Source organism: Chrysoperla carnea, chromosome 3 (genome assembly GCF_905475395.1).
Source record: "Chrysoperla carnea chromosome 3, inChrCarn1.1, whole genome shotgun sequence".
Taxonomy (NCBI): Eukaryota; Metazoa; Arthropoda; class Insecta; order Neuroptera; family Chrysopidae; genus Chrysoperla; species Chrysoperla carnea.
Window position 1 is genome coordinate 43,835,354 of NC_058339.1, and position 23,030 is coordinate 43,858,383.

The following is a 23,030-nucleotide window of genomic DNA, read 5'->3' on the forward strand; positions in this document are numbered from 1 at the left end:
GGAGCGTTTAACTGAAGAAAAAATTTTAGATTTATGCTTGATGATGATTTTACATTTCAAAAGTAGCTTGTACATAAATAGAAAAAATTTTGAAAAAAACTTTATAGGTCCTAGATTTTTTTAATTGAGGTTAATAAATGTGACATTTCCGGAAGAGCATTCTAGGCATTCTATGGACAATCTCTAAAACTGTGTCGATTTTTTCTTGTTGAATATTTTGCGGATAGCCACAAATTTCGACTTTTTACATATTCTAAGATGAAATGTTTTTTTAATCTTTATACGATGTCACTTGTGTTTTTCGCTCAAAAAAACGATCCTTTTATGGGATATATGACTTGAAATATTTGCCTAACATGGGCGATAAAAAAATATAAAAATAACGATTGCGCTGAAAGAAATGTACAATTGAAAATAATTCTTTTGATTGTCTTCGCTTATTCGTTGTGTGCGTAGTCATGGTGGGGATAATAAAATCGATGCCAGCGCTTTAAGTGAAAAATTTTGGAGATAAAGTGGGCTGTTATGACTAATTTGCAATTATTTACATGTTAATGATATAGAAACTGTCAAATTAAAATGATTGAAAAACACTAATTAATTAAACTTAATGCATTAAAAATTGTGAAAATAAGAAATCAAATTGTACAAATATTATTTTTCAAATGTTAATTATCGTAATTATTTATTTAAATTTGTGAAACAAGAATATTAAATTTTAAATGTAAGTTTTCAATGCAATCCACACAATTATATATGCATCCATTAATTCTATAATTAAAGTAGTGTATCGTTGTCATGGAAACGAAATTCACGCTCGGAGCGAATAGAGAAAAAATGCATGAGCACAGTTAGAAATTTAATTTAATCTACGAATAAATTGAAGCTATTCGCTCCGAGCGTGAATTTCGTTTCCATGACAACGATACACTACTTTAATTATAGAATTAATGGATGCATATATAATTGTGTGGATTGCATTGAAAACTTACATTTAAAATTTAATATTCTTGTTTCACAAATTTAAATAAATAATTACGATAATTAACATTTGAAAAATAATATTTGTACAATTTGATTTCTTATTTTCACAATTTTTAATGCATTAAGTTTAATTAATTAGTGTTTTTCAATCATTTTAATTTGACAGTTTCTATATCATTAACATGTAAATAATTGCAAATTAGTCATAACAGCCCACTTTATCTCCAAAATTTTTCACTTAAAGCGCTGGCATCGATTTTATTATCCCTACCATGACTACGCACACAACGAATAACTCGAACAGCATATGTCAGATATTCTTATAATTTTTTACTGACCTATAACTTTAAAACAATTTATTTGTGTAAATATTTTTTTAATGAATTTTTTTTTTATAATTTCATCATAAGTTGCATGGGATTTTTTTTTATAAATAATGGTTATTAAATGCAAGTAGATGGTTTACTTTTTTATGCGATGGTAATTCATTCGAAGTTTTTTTATTATTATTGAGAAATATTTTATAAAAAATTCTAGAATGATATTACTGCAATAACACTATAGTATTATTAATGATACCTTGAATATTTGAAATACTTTGGTATAGTATTATTATAAAATATTCAGATAGTTATAAACCAATAAATTCTACAAGATAGGTATTTATTTTTTGTTAATTAAAATTATGGTAAGATTCTTTAATATTATTACCTATTTGTCTTCTTAACATTATCTTATTATTGAAAAATTTCTTTCAATATAAACAATAGGGTATTCTACTATATTTGAAAAAGTACTTAAAAATGTTGATTTTGCTAATAAAAAGCCACCAAAAATTTATTTCGGAAAAATACATACGCTTTCTTACCAAAAACTTAGATTAAATTTTAAACCTTTTTTAAATTGTCAAAAACGCGGGAATCCAATTTGATGACGTAATATCGGTATCATAAATATAAACTAAATACTATAATAAATATAAATATTAATTGTCTATGAATACATTATACCCAGCTGTCTATGCTGAACTAACTGATGGTCTATGGTTCATACCGATATGACATCACATCAGGGCTTGCCCGCGTTTTAGGTCACGTGGTATACAGTTTTAAAATTACGATTTTTAATTTTAATATAATAAAAGGAAAATGTGCTTTTATGACTCAAATAGAAATATTAATGAAATAGGAATAAGTATATTTTGACATAAATTTTTAACTTTTTTCAAATTTCATAATTTATTTTTCACTACCGAAAGTACCCTATTCGCATATTTAATGAAAAATTTAATCTGATTGCAGACACCATAGTACGCGTTTTACACATCAGCAACAAACTATTTTGTATATTTTATTGCACATTTAAGTAAAAGCGTATCTTAGTTTGTTATAATTATTATTATTCTGTAACCTTCCAAGGTTTAAATTTATTTGTCCACAAATTCACTACAATCGTGAAACTCGAAATTATACTTTTACTATATATCCGCTTAGAAAAGAGGCAATATTACCTATTGAGTAACGAAATTGTGGTAAAACATATTAAAGGTATCAAAACTTGCCTTTGGCGTTCAAATGAGTGTTAGGACTAGCGAAACTATCCTCCAGCTCTAACTGATGTACCCACATCTCTGTCAAATATATTGACGAATCTTTATCGTAAAAATTTGCCCTTTTAATTTTCTTCAATTTTATTGCTGTAATATTCTTCTCGGGCGATCAATTTTTTGTTCAATATCGGGTGAGCCTAAGAAAAGAAGACTTTATACCTTTTCTGTTTCATTTTATTATTAAACACATAGTTTCAAATATATTTAATGTATTTTTCATACCGTTCTAAATTCAACATCGACCCACCTACTGCCAACTAACTTTCTTCAGTAGTAGAAATGAAATGGGTTTTTGATGTGGGAATGATTCGAGCTAAAGCTTTTCGTTTCTGTGATTTCTTGTTTATACTTTTTTACTATATAATACGTATGTTCCATCTTTTATTTTTTATCTATTTTATTATCCAAAAATATATTGAGATGCAAACGGAATAATATATAATGCAAAGTAAATATTGTGTAAAATTTTAGCTTGCTTAGAGAGTTAACTGTGACTGTTAAATGCGTTAACTGTTGAAATACCATGTGTAGACAATGTTGAATATCAATGCTTGCATTATTTTTAAAATTTTAAAAACAAATACATTTATGATGGCTTCCATTTGTTCTGCGGTTTTGAAAGTTTCCAAAATTTTTCCTGGTATTTTCTAGAAATAATAATTTTCAATTCTCTTTCTTTTATAGTGTGTCAATTTTGGAGAAAATGGACACCAAAATTTTGTCCCATTTGCTCCCTCACGAGAAAACAATGATATTTACAAAAACATGTGTTAAAACAAAAGTTGTTTATGTTTAAAAACGAAGATTTTTATACTTGAACTTTTGTTTTATCTCTAACGATTTACAAGATGGGTCGTAATGCCAAGGACCTGCAGTTGATCTTTGTAACTTATGTACGAACTCAAACTCACTTTTTATACTTTTTGGATCAAAATTACCTCATCCACCGAGTTTCATCAAATTCCAAAACCAAATTTTTTTTTGCATTTTTATCGATTTTTTTAAATGGGTACCCCTTAAAAAATTACCAAAAATCGAAAATATTTTTAAATCTCCAATTTCGATAAAACTCAGTATATAAGGTAATTTTTTAAATTACAAAAATCGGGTGCATTTGTTGACTGGTCGAATAATTTTTGAGATACGGGCTAAAATCGATCAAAATATTGCGATATATCAGAAACTCTGCATCCAATCATTATATTAACTTGATTTTTATACTTTTTGGATCAAAATTACCCCATCCACCGAGTTTTATCAAATTCCAAAACAAAATTAAGATTAATGATCGCTAATCAACAGTAACACTTAAATAAATTGTTTGTAAAACGAATTTCACCGAGTCATCTAGTAGAAATATAATTCAAGTGTTAAGCCCCTACGAAATTGCACTTGAACTTAAAATAGCACATAGCTTCCAAAACCATCACATTTTTAATATTTACCATTTTATAGCATTTATTTCATTTAATTATAACATAAAACAGTTTATAAAATTTCAATTAAAATAAACATACAAAGCTTTTCAAATAATTATTAAATAAAATAATTTAATTTAATTTCCATGTAATAAGAAAATAATTTTGCAAACCGTATTTGAGCTTAAAAAAAGTATAAAATAATAATAATAATAATAAACCTGCACCTCCACTATTATATTATCACTTGGTTGGTTATGATACAGCGAGTTAATATTAAAAATATATCACAACATACCACAGAAAGTGAAGAAAAGCAATATTAAAAAGTTTTGTTGCAGCCAAGAAAATTTTCTTTAGTTAATATGCTATGTAATTATACCAGTATTTATGATAATAACAAAATATAACACATTTCTGTATCCAGCACAATTGCTTTGCTGTTATGGTGTTTCCTTCATTTATACAACTCACACAGAGTGTATATATTCATTTTACCTAGTTCTTTTCTCCACGTTCCCCCAATATCACATATTATAGTTTTACCATCATTATCTTGTGCATATCGACCGAACGTAGCCGATGCTATTGTAGGAATAAATACTGTTTTTTTCAAATAAGTTGACAAATAAGTGCAATGCATCTTTAAAAAAAGCTTTTGTGAAAATTTACGAAACTAAACTGGTAAATTATCCCATACTTTGTAGCCTCGAATAAGTGTCATGATACATTTTGGAAATTCATATCACTGTTAACTAAGCCGCGTTATAAAAATATTTACCCTGAGAAATTTCCCAAATGTCGAGGACGATTATCAAATAAGAATATAATTGAATAAAAAATGTACAAATGATTTCCAACACTCGAGGAAATACGGTATCTGTCGAACCACCCCTGAAAATTGAAACTATTAAGATGTCAGATATCCGTATTTCCGTTAAAATATTACTATTTTGGCACAAATAAGAATGGCAAAAATCTAAAATCATAAAAGTATGTATAATGCCACTGTAACAGCTATAAACCTGGAATCTGAAAGCTGTTAAGTTAAAGCACGTCATTGGCTGAAAGCAACGTATTAAAATGGCTGGTAATCTTATAAAAACTAACAAATTTTGAAATTGTTCAAAATTTTTATTTTCCGTATTTGTCGTTAATGCTGAATATTTTTCTGATTTCTCAATCCATCCGTACCCGCATGATGTGATTGTGAATCTTTTATTTTGCGGTATTCATTAATTAAATATATTTTATTTGCTCTAAATTCGATTTATTAGGATAAAAACTTATCAGTTAATAACTTCCATAAATTAACACTCTAAAACTTAAATTTGCGGTATTTATTTAATTTTATCGATTTAATAGTAAATGAGAAAAATCATATGAATTTTACCGTACGACAACAATTTCAAGGCTTAATTCCGCATAATTAATATTTCTTGAACTTTCAATTCAAGGTCCCTAGGCATATTTGTAAGAAAAAAAGCAAGGTCAAAGTATGACTGCCATTTTCAATTATTGTCTCCACAATGATCAAAATATGAAATTTTTCATTTCGAACTGTAAAAATTTATAAAATAATATATAAAAAAATTTCAAAAAGAAAAATATTTTATTTTGAAATGGCTAAAAATTGTTTAATTTAAGCTAATATTTTGTTTAATGTGAGGTAGTCGAAGTTTGGAATCACATGCATCAATTGCATGTACAAAATTTGAGTTTAAAATAATTTTTTTTGTGATTCATCTGCGAAATGTCGTTTAGTTTTTTATTTTGCCACTCCTTTGGCATTTTATTTTTAAATATACAGATAATAGGTATATAAACACGTACCTATATATCACAACAAATTGATATATTTTTACTAAGAATACTTACATGAAATTAATAAATAGGAAGCATAAATGCTTACTTAACCTGGCGCCATTGCTGCCGGGTGTATAATATCCGACAATTTCAAAAAGCCTGATAACTTTAAAACAAATTTCGAGTGATCTTTTACGTGCTTGAGCGTATTACCTATTCCATTTAGTGGCGTTGCGGCTACTGTAGAGTTTTGATGTCTGAAAATAGAGCGTACAGTTTAATAATGATCATGGGTAAAATATACCCGGACATAACGGCTATGTTCTGTTTGATCGCCACAATTATGCTGGGTTAAAAATTACCACTAAAACCACTAACCACTTTTGGAAATTAGAATAAGGTGTTTCATACGCTGCTTTTGATTTACTTTGTACCAAACTTGGTACAGCAGCTTTTGCAATATCTTCATTGCCTGAAGGAGGGAATCACACTCAGATTCACTCATTTTGTGCAACAAAAATTTGCAAATGCATAAACGTGATCATTTTGATAAATTTGTCTTGATATTTCAGCTTTTATCATTGTTCCGTAGCGGATGGGTCAGGCGTCTAGTGAAGAACGTTTTAGATCTAAACAACTATCGGTTTTTGCGGTTGTGGAATACGTCCAGAAACCTTGGTTCAATCTAAATGAAATAAGTATTAAACACATAAGGTAATAGAAACGGAGCAAAATATTCTCTTATCTTATATACATACAACTCTATTGGCAGGGAGCGGAGTATAGAGTGGGGACAACTGAATCGATCTCAGCGCTCGATGTGGTCAAATTTTCGTCAAATCATGCTTTTATTATAAATAAACACGTGAAATTTGAATAAAAAATGGTTCATAATAGTTGTTGTATTGTTAATTGTAAAAATACAGGTAGAAATAGTAACTGTAAGTTTTATTCATTTCCAGTAGCTAAGTGGAAAGTGGATAAAAGAAATAAATGGATAAATGCAGTGAGGAGAAAAAAAATAAGTAGTGTATAACCTTATTCTGTAACATGTCAAATCAGAGTAGTGTATGTTTTACTCCAAAAGTAATATTTATTTTTTCAACATAAAAAATATTTGCATTCAAATAAAATTAATGAGTAGAAATAATTGAAACTTAAAGATCTATAAAAAAAATTATACATTGTAAAAATAGATAAAAATATTATGTTCGAATAAATTAAAATATTTTGTGTGTGATAGACTAGAATAATAAAATGTTGTTGCCTGAAAATCATTATTAAATACATATTGAAAATTGTTACAAACTCAGATACGATTCACAATTTAATTATCATTAATTTTTCTCATTTTATTTAAGATAATGTTATCAATCACCAACAATTTTACAAATTTTTACTATTGCAGTTGTCATGTTTCATATTTGTAAACATTTCACTGGTTAACCTCAGATGATTTAAAAAAATTGTTTTATATAATCATTAACCTTACTTTTTTCATCATTATAACTTTTTGACACTTCGTATACTTAAAAAACACAATCACATTGTTTTATAATTGATATAATAATTTTAAATAATTTTTTAAAACTATTTATTTTATTTTTGTATGAATTTTACATGTATTTTACTATTGTCGAGCATGATTTTATGTAACCGTCAGATGTCGTTTTCGTCGCGCTCGGTGCCAATATATGTAATGATAGTGTTATATTAGGTACTTTTAAAACATTCTCTCAACTCATGGTATGAACAATGTTGAGCTGCCAACGTTGCTATAAAAAATAAGTATACTCATTAAAAGTAGAGATATCTCTACATTACTGACTTCTAACTTTAACTATTAACCAACAGTTATTGGAAAAATAATATTCATATTTTATATTATTATTTTTATTATATAAGTTTGTTGTTATATATACATTATATAAAGATGGACTTAGTGAATGTCTGTAGGAGAAGATGATTTTAAATGAGAATGTACGATCATATTTATTTAAATAAGATTTAAAAGTAATTTTCTAGTAAAATTGTTCAATGTGGATTTAAACATTTATAAATAATGATTTTTTAAATGTTCGATGTGAATTTAGATAGCGAAGATTGAGAGAAAGATCATCAAATTATCTCAATTGAAGAAATAAAAATCTATTTTTTTCTTCATATCTGGATTATGTTTTGATTTTCAATTGTACAATCGCAAAGTTCATCTCTATATATTATAAATGCGAAAGTAAGCATGTTTGTTTGTTTGTTACGCTTTCACGCTTAAACTAGCCAATGGTTTTTAATGAAACTGTACAGCAATATAGCTGATATATCTGAGTAACACATAAACTAAAATTTATAAAGATATATTAAAAAAAATAAAAAAATAAAAAAAAATTTAATTTAATTGGACATTTGACATTACCATAAATTACAGATTTCTGTAAAAATAGTCAATATAAAATATTTTACGGCCATCCATACATTTAAAAAAATAGAAAACCATACATATATTTTAACTGTGTAAAACAATCGTTACCATTATTTCGAGTGTTATAGAAAGGGGATAAGCGAAGGCAATCTTTATCAATCTTTACTTTTAATCCCAGCGAAGCGGGTGGGTATCACTATAGTATTTTATAATTTTACAATATCATAAATGAAGAATTTGTAACATCTTATTTCATAACATTTAATCATGTAAATATAACAGAAACAAGAACATCTAATATGGTAGATCATATACACTATTAATTATTTAGATATCATTAATAAGTCTGTAAAACTGGCAAAGTAAAATTGAAAGGAATGAAAAAAAAAAACAACGTCATAATTTGTTGCTTATAAGTTGCCAATTAGTTGCCAATAAAACGATTTGGTTGCTCGAACCGATCGAGAAATATCGGCAACATATCTATCTTAACTTTAAGCTAGCCTAAAAAAATGAATAAAGGTATGATACATTTCGTAAACGCAAATGAATTTTTATCTAATGTGTTGCTTTTTGTTAAGGCCTTACAAGAGCAATCAAAAAAATTTTCTGTTAATAAGTAATTCTGTTCTACTCTATAGTACCATAAGTCAAATTTAAATTGATTGATAATTCAATTCTTTAGTTAAGCTAGTTCGTTAGAACTACTTTTAATTTTCACAAATATACTTATTTTAATAAAGTTACGGGTGTTTCAAAATCAAATTTCTTTATAAATTATTTGCTGTTGTTCATATCTCCATCTTATAGTGGCTATTTCCTAACTTTTAGGAGAACTACTACTTTTATACGTGCTGGTTAAGCTTCTGTTCTAATAAACTTAATTCGTCCCATTGTGATACCTTTCTATTTTGATGAAATATGGTAAAATATCATTATTTGCCTGTTCATGGAGCTTTGACTTTTTTCCGGCTTGAAACAAAATGCTTAAAAAACAAAACCTTGAAAGTAGTTTTTAATTAAACCATAGAGAATATAAAAAATATTCAAAATACTCTCAGAATCGCTACCATTTCCTAGATATGGTTGAAATGTTTTTTCAGGATTTAAAAAAAAAGTTGAATTAGTTTTTTAATTGCGATTGATTCGGATCTCGGTTAATAGCAAGTAAAGATAATGACCGTAATTGTTGTGGAAAAAATGCTATAAATTTTATAACGCCAACTAACTGAGTAAGAAAATTTGTTTTGTTTCAATCAGATAATCATAATCAAAGAGAAAGAGTTTGTTTTTATAGCGACTCATTTAATTTAAAACCAATTTACTGATTATTACACTGTTTTGTTCATTCTGTAAAATAACATGATATATGATCCACATAAGTATAAATTTAATAAATTTTAATATTATAATGTTATTTTGCATAGCTCATATTCATATTGAATAATTATAATATGCAAAATAATTATTTAGTTTGAAATAAATAATATATTATCTCATTTATGTTTATATTTATGGCCTCTGTTAAGGCATATGTCAGAGAAACGGAGGGTAAGCCCAATTATTATTATTATTATTTATGTTTATATACATACGCACCACAGGGCACTTACTGTTTACGTAGAAATTTGATTCATTGCATATAATAGTGAAAGACGCCTGCACTAGAGTTTTATGAGAATTGGTTTTCTGCCAAATCTTACATTGCGAGATTTTGTAAATGTTGGTATTCGGATCAAAAGTCTCATTGGACACGATGATCCAAATGGAAACTTTTTTGAGTTACAGGTAATAAAATGTTAATAATCATCGTGTTTTCCAAAAGTATAAAAACAATAATATATTACGACTCTAAGCCAGAAAGATTTCCTGGCGTGTGTGATATAAAGTCCGAGGCCAAACCGAAGCCTTTTTATCACATACGCCGGCCTTTTTCTGTATCTCCTATGCTACCACGGATTGAAAAATTATAAGATTTAAAAAAAATGTTTAAAATATAATAATATATTTAAATAAAGTAAGCCATGAGTAAGTGAAAACTATTCCTTTGAATAAAAGGTATGACATACTTGTTACAAAAAGGCCTCAATCCTTTATGCTCAGATTGTGATGAACCCATCATCGTAGAACACATCTTGACAACTTGCAAAACGTGTACCGCCAAAAAACTACAAACAATATTGCCTCAGATTGTGATGAACCCATCATCGTAGAACACATCTTGACAACTTGCAAAAACTACACGAAAAAATGTTCTTGAAAACCCTTATACCCCTTAACACAGTGACATTCCGATGTCGACAATTCATGTTCGTTTGCATTTGCAAAATATTGAGACTCTTAATTAGGATCTTCAAAATCTCATAAAATGAGAAAATTATACCGGCTTCCAACTCTTATAAAATAAGTGCGGAGTCCTTTTTTTTTAAATGTTTAATACGAAAGATTTCTATAAATTTTATTTCTTCTTTAAAAAACCAAATTATTTTCTTTTAGCGAACTTAAGATCTAATTCTTAGACTAGTTTCATTGAGAAAATTACACATCATAAATGCGGATTAAAGGTACTAACTACTCAATATCGAGCAGTTAATTTAATTTGGAACTAGAAGGTATTCTGCAATAAACCTGGAAAAGGTATTGATACAAATACCTTAATAGAACCAAAAAATGATCATAAGTTATACAATAGAGTTAACTAACATATATCCATATTCTCCTTAACTGCATTAAATTAACTTTTGATTTAATGCTATAATTTTTAAATTGTTTTTCATTGTATTTTACTACAATTTTTTCACATTAAATTATACGATTTCCTATACAGATATTTTAAATAAATGATGAGAAAAAAAAATTTAGGTTAAAAATAATCTAAAATTTATAATAAAATAAAATATTTTATATACATATATATGCGGTGCGGCAACAATGAAAACCGCGGAAAATATACCTTTTATTTATAACCCTAACAATTTTCAAATTTAATATTTTAAAAATTGTTAGAATAGATAGTCAAATAAAATTATTATATATTTTATAGTCAACTGGCTGATAATTGAAACAAGTTACAAAATGCTTAGGCAGAATGACAATTTCTATAAATGATAAGTCATTTATTTCCTGCGATTCCGAGGGAAAAGAATGAAGATTTTTATGCAAATGAAGAAAACTACTCCATCTTAATATTGGGATGGCTGTTGAAATAGCATTAAAGATTCCTTTTAAAGGTAGGGTGAAAGTTTTGCCAGAAAAAAAATTACTTTTTTCCTAGATTTGAAATAGCGTCTAGTAGTGCTTTATAGGGATATATCGCAAGCATTTATTTCCGTAGAAGCGTTAGTGAGCTAGTAGTGAATGTCATGAGTGATTTGATAATAGTATATTTTTAAATTGCAACCAAACAAAACGGCATTGAATATCAATATGATTTTTTAATTGCAAGCATTGCAGCGCGGTATTTTTACTCAAAATTTATGACAATTTTATGTAATCTCGATAATTGTCTGGTTTCGGTGAGATTATAAAAAGAGAGGTGTCGTGGGACACTCGGTAGGAACTAAGTTCTTCTCGTATATTATAAACAAAGCGCATACTTTTTACTCAGATTTGCTTTAATTTTTTTGCTGGTTTGAATGATTGATTATGCACATGTTCAATTTTGGAAGGTAATTTTGTGCTTTTTGTCGCCCTATGAGCTCAGTTGGCTAAGGCGTAATCAATTTTACCGGCGGTATGCTTAGGGTAGAGGGATCAATTCCCGCTGAATTGATTAAAAAAGTTTTAGTTTCCCAGGTAACCTCTACATGTCAGTTTTTGGGATCGTTTTTATTTGTTGCCCATTTTTTTGGTTGTACCTCCCAACCAGGAAACAAACTAGAACGTTCGATAAGGAACATAGTTCCAAAAACGTATTATAGAACGTATCAACTTGAAATTTGATACAGTAATATCTCATGGAAATAAGTTAAATTCCGCGTCAAAAACTAAAACCAATGAAATTTTGAACAAAAACAAAGAGGGGAGGGGTTAGTAAAGTAAGGAAAGTGAAACCTAAACTTAATTTGAAATTGCCCAGCATTTCGGATGGGTTACTGCTTGTAGCTTTCAAATAGACACTTTAAAAATAAATGGAATTCATGCTACTCGTAGTATGCACATACAAATAATAAATTTGTGTAGTGTTATCACATTACGTGGTATGGTCATTTCTGTATAATATTTGTAGTAAATACTATTGTTGTGTACATATCATTTATACAGCATTGCTCATTAAAACGATACAAGTGAATAAAAAAAAATCACTAGAGCTTATTTTATATATTACCGCCTAAAATTTGTAATAAGGATCAGCAAAAGAAATGTGCAGAGAAAAATATCCTTTCTTATAAAATTTTTAGTTTCTGAGACCAAAAGTTTGCCAACCGGAGCACGGTAGAAGCTAAATGGTAGCTTACCATACTTTATAGAATTTTAAGTTTTAACAATTATAGCTACTACTTGGATTGGAGAATTGATTAATGTTATTTTAGTCAAAAAGAAAATTGGAGTATTCAATCTGACTATAATGGAAGCCTGCTTATTTGTATTTTTGGTCATTTTTTGCTGAAAAATTTTCTTGAGCGATATTAAAATAAATTCATTGAAAGAATGTAGGTACGAAGGGCTAACTTCACCTTTTTACCCGAATCTAAAGGAGTGGTTATGTTTTTCGAGCGAATCTTGTATATAAATTTCTTTATTACCTCGTCAGCATTATTTATCTCAAAAACCCATGTGTTCTTAGAAAAGACAAAACATAATGGCGAATTTTTTAAGTGAAACTTAATAAAAAAAAAATTGACAAAACCTATCGAATATAGTAGGCTTGAGCAAACATGACTCACAGAAGTACCTCGGCCTCCTAAGTTAACATACGAGTAAGACAGTGACAACCTAACCATTGACAATTTAAAATAGGAGTAAGACAGAGGACAACGTTTTGTTTTCTCTTCTTTTTTCTATCTCATTATTATTCCAAAAATATATATAAGTTATATGTTTAAATTTACTTAGGAATAATAAATTGGTTTAAAATTTTAATATATTATAATAAGAGGCTTTTTTTGAGGCTGGGACAATAAAATTCTAAAATAAAATAAATAATTAACAAAATTAAAAAACACGACTACGTTAAATAAAAGAAAAAATCTGAAAATAAAGAAATAAGCCCAGTTTTATACATAGCGACTTTAAAATACGGGGACCCTTAATAATAGGCCCCGCCTGTTAAAATCTCTATATAAAAAACATGATTTGTATCTTTATTTTTAGATTTTATTTAACGCAGTCGGGTTTAATTCTTTTTTGTTATTTATTTTGTGATAAATTTTTAAGGGCAAGCTTAGTAATAAACAAAATTTGATGAATAAAATATTGCCAAAAATTATTGTATTCTTCTGTATAAAATAGTATGTATATATAACCATGTAGTAGGTACTGTGTGGTCAAACCACAGATTTGTAATTTATTTACATAGGTATGTCCGCATCCTTTATGTGACTGCATACATACACATATCTGTATGTACACACATATATGTAAATGGTATGTACATTATTATTTTGTCGCGGATACGAAAACCGGGTATTAACAGTGCCGTGCCATATGAATTATTATTAATACACAAATTTGAAAATGATAACTTACACAACCATAATATATGTATTTATACAGTTATATAATAATACTAGCGGCCCCGACGGACGTTGTCCCGTAAAAACGTAACTCCAATTCATGAATACCTATACTACGTTTAGCCTGTCCGCTAAACCCATCCCGCTAAACCCCAATTTAACTCCTATTTATTGGAGTGGCCTGACCTTTGATAGTAGAGCTCGCTGCGCTCGCATATGGCTCTAATAAATGCCTATTGACAATACCTGAATACTATTAAAAATACATAGTACACATAGTATACATAATGTGATATGATTTATATGCGCTCCCACCATTTAATGAAATTTCATTTTTTTGGTACGGAGCCCTCAAAAACAGTTGTACTGGATCAAATTGTAAATCTAAACCATTCTCGAATCTCCACGAACACACACAAAAAATTCCATCAAAATCGGTCCAGCCGTCTAGGAGGAGTTCAATTACATACACACGCACACAAGAAATATATATATTAAGATATTGTTTGGTTGTTTTCACAACATTTTGTTGTTTTCTGTTAAATATAAAGTTAGGCCTAACAACAAAACAATAATGAATTAATTACTTAAAAATTACCTTTTCTAACTTAATGGTTATTTTAATTCATGTAGCAGAAAATTCATTTCCTTTTCGTATTTATCAATCCACTTACCTTTATTACAATCACGCAGGGAATTTGACACATTTTACTCCAATTTACTATCTGAAGCATTTTAGTAAATAATTAAAAATTTAAAACTTTAAGGAAAATTTATAACGAAAAAATTAAAGTGATTCAAAAATTTGAAATTTTATTTATCAATTAGGTAATCATCCTTTTAAACGTCTTTTGTGAAAAATTTGTATCAATTCTCTGTACGGTTTAGGAGAAATAAACTATCAAAGTCAGTGTTTTATCGAAAAAAATTTGCACAGTTCTTAATAATGGTTTGATATATAGCTTAAGACTTGAAGAATATTGATAAAAGTAATTTATGTAAATGGTAAAACATTTTTAAAAGCACTTATAGTATTATTTTTAAATGCATCCGTGTGTAATAACATACATATCTTATAAATAATTAAAAAATAAAAAGCTCGACTGAGCTAATGAGCTCCGAACGTTAAAGTCGCTATGTTAACTACCAGACTTTGTTTTTTCCTCTTCAGGTTTTATTTATAGCCGTCGACTTAAGTAATTATAGATTTTTAAGGACAAGCTTGATAAGGACAAGCTTGATTGACAAGGACAGGCATTTTTTTTAAAATTATTTATTTTATTTTGGACTTTTTAGTGTCCCAGCACTAAAATAACCCTCCTATTATACTGTATTAAATCTTTTAAGCCAATTTATTCTTACTAATTAAATTTAAGCATATAACTTATTTATATATTTGTTCTCCCCTTTTAATTTCCTTTATTTTGATGACCTCTTTCGATAGAGTTTGTTAATTTATTTTATTAACGTTTTACTTTAACTCAACAACAAACATTTACCTCAATGCATTACCAAAAATTTGAAATTTGGTCTTATTTACGCGCCCCTGGAAAACTATTGTAAATATTCTTTAAGTCCTGAGTTTCATAATGATACCGATATTAAGAACTTTCGCTGTTTATTATTTTGCGATATCCATATGCACACAACCTGTAATAAAACATTGTAAATATTGTGTTATTGAAAAGTAAAATTCAAAATTATCAATCAACTATAAATTTCATTTTACTATGAAATTTATTTATCATTTTAATGTTAAAAATTTAAAAACTTGCGAGAATAAGAAAAAAATTTCATCTGATCCCTAAGTCGTAAATGGTGTCGAAATGCCTTAACAACAAAATAAGGTTTTAGACCATCATGCTTTAGACCATTTCAATTGTTGCATTAATAACTAAGCGTGATTCAATATGAGCTTCCTAACTTTAATAAAAAAATAAAAATAAACGTACAAAAAACAAAAAAATTTTATATTCTCTTAGTTAAAGTTTATACACAGATTTTAAAGAATTAAAATTTTTGAAACTAAACTATTTTTTAAATTGTAGCGTTAGTTCAACGATTCACATCGTAAATGGTATCGTTAAATGGTGTTGTTTCAAGCTAACATTTGACGTTTGAAACAAGCGATAATATTCACAGAGAGTTGAATATGAAACTGGAATTTTAATTAGATTTGATGGATTATTTTTGTTAGGTTTTTTATTTGTTATATAACTGAAAATAATTATATTAATCATTAGATTAGTTTAGGTTATATTGGCTGTCAAAATTTCAATATTCTAGTAGTATTAAACTATAATGTTCGCCTAAATACCTACATATCGACTCTTTCAAATACTACGAAGAGTCAACTTTGGTTTGTAAATTTGTTTTTCCAGGATCAAATAACATACGAAAGAATGTTTTATATTTTACATTCATACATCAAACAAAAATTGTAATATTTAAAATGGTCATACTTTGAAAATCAAAGACTAGCGAAAAAGGAGATTCCTATCGAATTAACTTATGGACGAAAAAGGAAATTACTTATCGAATATATTAGGAAAGTCATTCCTAATAGCCCATCCAGTACAGAAAAATTTTAATTCATCTACAGAGCTTTTCTATCCCTCTATGCCGAAATATTGGTGCAAATATTTTACATAATTTAGTAGATTAATCGCATAAAATACATTAAATTAATTAATGTCTCATTGTGTGAAAAGTTTCCGTAATTAGATTTAAAAACTTAATTTACATAATTTACATTTTCATTAAATTTTTATAATGGAAAAAAAAATTACTTTTCAATTTATAATTAATATTAAATAGATCATGGTATATAAATCTACCTATATAAAATTTATTTAAAAATATTGCCTACCTCGTCTCTGCATAATACATATTATATTAGTTGGTATAGTATATACACACAATGCATGGGAGGTTGCTGTACCTTACACTACCTTCTAGAGTTACATGTGCTTTAAAGGTATCTATTAAATTGTTTTAACATTGAAATATTTATTTACCATACAAGTTGAATAAGAATATTATTAACCTACACATGCAAAATTGGTACAACGAGTACGTAGCACCAGTTGGAAAATCGCAGAAGTACGTTAATAATGCGTATATCGTACAAAAATTGATCTACTCTTTTAAAAGTTTGCCATGAGTTATAGAGAAAAATTGAACATTGAAAAAGTTACTGTAATTTTGGCAGTAATTTGGTTGGTTGAAAATAATATAACTCCTTTTTAAAATGTTTGGTTGAAAGCGAGTGTGATAATGAAAAATAAGAGTTCATTACCCCACTGGGTGCTGAGAAAAGTAGAGGCTTGAGCACTATACACTTGATAATTTAAATATTAAACTGATGTCAATAAATTTTATTAATATGTGATACAAGGTACAAGATTCTAGCATACTATAACTTCCGTTCCAATGTTCCTTGAAATATCCATACTAATCTTATCTGTCTTCAACAGGAATTTTTAAAACTCAATTTCTCGTTTATAATATACAACAGTAAACACAAAAAATAACTTTTTATTAAACAAATATTTTATTTGTCAGACCAATATACAATATATACAATATTATTCATGGCAGATTTTCTTAATACTATAATCAACAAAGGGCTGGGCAGATTTTCTTGAAATATAGCTGAGAACTGATAAAATTACCTATCAAACTAATTCGGTGAACACGATTAGGAGCTACGATGCCACAAACAGATACGCAGATGTTATGTTATAAACATGACACATCTTTTTGCTAGTTGAGGGTTTAAATGAAATATTCAAATTCATTTAGTAAAGCTGTTTTATTATGATTTAGTTTCCTAATTTACCAACCGCTTTCAGGTGCAAGACGTACTTTATCTTACTTTAGTCGAATAAGAAAAAAAAATCAAAAGTTTAGACATCTTAAAATCAACTCTCGAAGCCGTTGCCAGCTCTCGTACCATGTAATAAATAATTATAATTCCTTGCGTTGTTTGGTTTCTAAGATCATTTTTCTTCAAATAGCCGTTTCTGTTGGAAAGATATAGCAATATATTTCAAGAAATTGAAAGATGATTCAAGTTACGTTGTCTCCAGGGTATAGCACTTTTCCCTATATTATATGCTTTCTATACATAATGACTGTATAAAATTGAAATTTAATATTATTTTATATTACAAAATTATTGTAATCCAATATTAAAATAATTACTGTTTAATATACCGAATAAATTAGATTAAAATTTTAATTAACGTGCTAGGACATATATCATTACTTTAACTATTTTAATATAAATATATTAAGTTAAAAGTAGAATCCTTATGTTACTCGAACGAAAAACAATTGCAAGATAAAAAAAACTGCATGATTTAGGATAAAATACATATTTAATAGTCCAATCAATGGAACTGAAAAAAAACCATTATGAGGGTATCATTTGAACGAGAGTAGGTTTTGCTAAAAATGTTGGGTTCAAACAATATAAACTTGAATGTCAATTTCTTTTGTTTAAGCCGTCGCAACCATATTAATATAATTAACAGTTGTGGTGGGCTGGTGTAGCGCATGATATATGGATGAAAGAGGTGCACTCAGCCTATGAAATTGAGGAGCTGATAAATGAAATTATCGGCAGAAAGGTGGTAAAACACATATATGGTATCACAATGGGTTCTATAGCCTAAGTGTGTCCTTCGTGGACAGCCAATATAACCTATCCCTAACCTAACTGCACTCCCTTTCTCAAGCCCTTCGACTTTGATTAAATTTTTTTTACTGCCAAATAAACGTATAATAGTGACAAAACTTTCTTTTAATATAAAACAACAGCAGACAATAACACGCGGGAAAGCTCGTAAAGCTCGAAAAACTACATTTGCACAAATTCATTCGATACACTTATCACGATAAAAATACAAACGTTCTTTATTACCAAACTTACTTCTATCAATTCTCAAAAATGCAGACAAAATAATCACAGAAATTTCGGGAACTCACAGTCTGATTAGAATAGCCCGTAAAAAATTTTTTTAAAGTTTTTTTTTCTTGACGGATATAATAAAAAATGTACTTAATTAGTAAAAAAAAACTATTAACGTAAATTATCGATATACATACGTACAAATACTATAATATTTAAATGACATTTTATTTATGATATAACAATTGTGAATAAATTATTGTTACTGTTATTACCATTATTATTTTTGATAATTTTTGTGGTATTGATGCACATTTGAATGTGTATTTTAATAATTTACATGCATTTGTTTATTCACACATGAACGGATGTATATGGCACCGGATTAATGCAAGAATCGTTTATTTATAATAAATCTAGGATATGAAGATCTAAACGAACAATAACATTTACAATATAACGCTTTTACTTTTGCAGGATATACAAAATAATAATTGCAAACTATTTATAATCTAACGATCTTCAGTTGTCAGTTTATAAACGAAGATGCTATTGTCCAACTATTGTACGCATTTGTTCCATGCAGTCTCCATAAATGATGAGCTAAAGAAATTTTGTTATATTTTTAATGTTATTATTTTCAGATCATATTGCCCTTAATAAACTTCGATCGACACCTCATCGAAGTCGAAGATATCGATCAGGGAAAGAATGACCACGAACGTGCGTAAGTAGAATGTATAAACACACACACACACACACACACACATTCTTTTTCTCTGAATTGATGTCAATACCCTGTCCTGAATATGAAACGTAAAGATATATTGAAAATTGCGATTCCAAAAATCGAATCCATTACCATAACTTACTATACTGAGAAGTTAATACATTTTAATTTATGCAATTTTTTGATCATTTCTGTTATTTCCATTTACAAATTTTATGTTTTAATTTTGAGTTGAAACTTTTCCGATCCTCATACCAAATTCTATATCTCGTACCCAAATCAAAATCCCTTTTGGTCTCAGGTATATTGTAGCATGATTTTTTATTGTTATCGGAAATGTATTTATATTTTATAACTAGTTGGACTGGGTTAAGAGAAGACAGTATAGAAACTGTAAGTTTATTATTTTTATAACAAAATTAAAAATAATTTATCATTTGGTAATGTCAATTATATGAATCGAAACAAAACTTTGTATGATACATTAGTTTTATACAATAGTTATTGGGGTTTAGTATATACGTTATATTCTACGTTCTGGAGAGTAAAAGTACTCACAGATGTGTCAACAAAGAACAAATAAATACCATATCGTAGGTACAATTTTGTGTTTGTACTTTACTCTAGTAATTTTGAACAATTTGTACAACAATACTCGCAAATAGATATAAACAGAGCATGAATCCTATTCCACATAAGAACATTCCTATATAAGACTACACATACTTTAAACATTTTGCTGAAATTATGCTATCAAATTAATATTGAAAAACATAATATGGACACCACATGAAATTCTTTACGATTATTTATTTATTAGAATATTCTCTACGATTTCAAACTAACTAAGATACAATCGAAGATGCCTAAGCTAGATGTTTCCACTGAAGTCTGAAAAACGGTTATTTTTGTACAAAAAGAGCTAGATTTTACAAGAGTCCCTTAAATATAATAAGCACGCACGATATCCCGACTCATGTTCGGGATAGAGTATTACATTCTTCAATTCAGTTATCTATGAGTTTGTTCGTATATTGCTTATTTTCCGATTAAAGTCGTTCTTGAAATTTGGAGCATAGTTCAGAAGTGGATGATAGTGCATTCATATAGCCCTAAAAAGCTGAAAAAAAAAAATAAAAAAATTTTATGAGAATGTTTTTCGTATCCAATTTTACAAGTAATACCAACTGTTTATTATTTTATACTTTTTAGTCCGTTATAAAGAAACATGGTGAAATTTTTTTCTTAATTTTATTATCGCCCAACATAAAAACCCAGAATGACTGTCTTAAATACAGATATTGTGTATTTTACGTTGATGATTTAAGAGTGAATTGGTAAGGTGGTCCCGTAGGATTCATATCCATTCATACATAAAATACAAAACATATATAACTGATATAGATGGTTTTAATAGTTTATATATAAAATGAGCATATACGGGTAAAATGTATACAAATATTATATGTATGTTATGTATATCCCGGACGTATTTCATAAAACAATATATATGACTCATTCGACACTAATTTATTTAATATTGACAAAATAATCAAATTTCTATGTATTCACTTTTTATGTTGTATGTACCCTACACACAACAATAAATAACTTTAAAAACAAAATTTGAATGAATAAATATTTTTTTAGGTGTTTGATATAAATCTATTGAGTATCGATGGAAAATTTCCCTTGGTATTTAAATGTTTTGAAATAAATTTACTGTGGAGAGGCTATTTTGTTAATTATGATGACCGAAACGAATGCCTGTACAAGGCATTTATTATTTATACTATAGCATACATTTGACAAAAGCAACTCTATACATCTAAAGTAAAAATTCATATCGGAATGGCTAGTTTTGATTCTAATCGATAAAGATCCAAGCACTCTGTTACGCATCCTTTTCTTTAAAATTGCAGGAAGTTATGGTCTATGGATTCATTATCAAAAGTCCCTGTAGTAAAAAAGCTTTACTAAGATCAAGAATACAAGAATTAATGCATTATGCTGACAGCGTTAGGCAGCATATTTGATAAAAGTTTAAGTTGTTTGAGATGAATTTTAAGTCATATAAAAAGAGGGTGAGACACCCGATTTATAACCGACATGGATTGTGGATCGATGTATAAAAAAGTGTCAGTTGGTGTCGAACACTTTTTCATTTAACAAATATAAGAATTACAATTTTGCCCAAGCCGCATGTTTGGTTTTTCATAGTCAAACTTTGACATTGCGATAAACTTTTGAAATCTATATGAAGGTTTATATTGAAAATTTAAAGCTTTACAAAATTGTATGTTTACAATTCAACCATACTTTTGATAACCTTTGCAACGTTACATCGAAAAGCGAAAAAATTACTAAAAATAACTATATCCTATCATTATTCGAGGAATAATAACAATGTTTTTCTTCTACGAAATTTAAAAAAAAAAAAAAAAAAAAAACATGGAAATATTTTAAAGTGGATTAACTAATGTGTTGAAAACTAAATTTGCCATTCTCTAACGATTATTCATTATTGAAATAAAAACGTATAGTAAAGTAGATGTTACAAGAATAGGTATTTTGATAACATACTAGAATAGTGAATAAATAATAGCTTAAAAATCTAAAAAAACACGCTTTTGTAATAAGCGGAACTAAAAAATACAAAATAATTTGTTTAAATTCAAAAAATCATTCAATCGTAAAAAATCGTGGGGTATTCAATTTCATTTATTGTAAATATTTTATAGACAAATATTGGTTAAAAAGTAAAGTCATTTTCAAAAGCACCCTACGCGTTATTACTATAAAATGAATTTTTGAATTTAAAGAAATTAGTTTCTACCCTCTAGTTCAGCTTGTAACAAAAGTTACCTTTTTAATTTTTATTACCATTTAATTTATTTATCAAAAATTCAGAATAAAATATGGTGGTAGCGCAAATAAATGTATATATTTTCAGATATGGAAATAGTTAATAAAAAAAAAAAAAAAAAAAACATACAATCCACAATCCACGCAGAGACTTCGCAAGCGTCTTTTGGCTACCCAAGTAAAAATCTTATTGAGCTTTAATATGTACAATTTACATCTTGTTTTACATTAGTAAGTCAGAAAAATCAACAATAGTTCAAACTGTAGGAGAGTAAATGAAATTATCTGTGTAATTAACAATCTGTCATACATTTTTAAATATGAGTAGATCATTTAATTGAATTTTAATCTTTAAAAAAATCATTTTCACTCCATCAAATACATAATTAACAATTTTTTGTTGTTGATAATATATAAATATTTATAATTATCTATAATTTAACAATATAATATAAGCTATACATACCTATATTATGTGGCATACAACAATCGAACATAGAAGGCAGATAAGGGCTTATTACTGATGTCCTATTATTGTTAGGATAATGTATAACGTACATTTATGTACGTAGTCGGTTAGTCGCCTAAACTGCATGTTATATAGTCTAT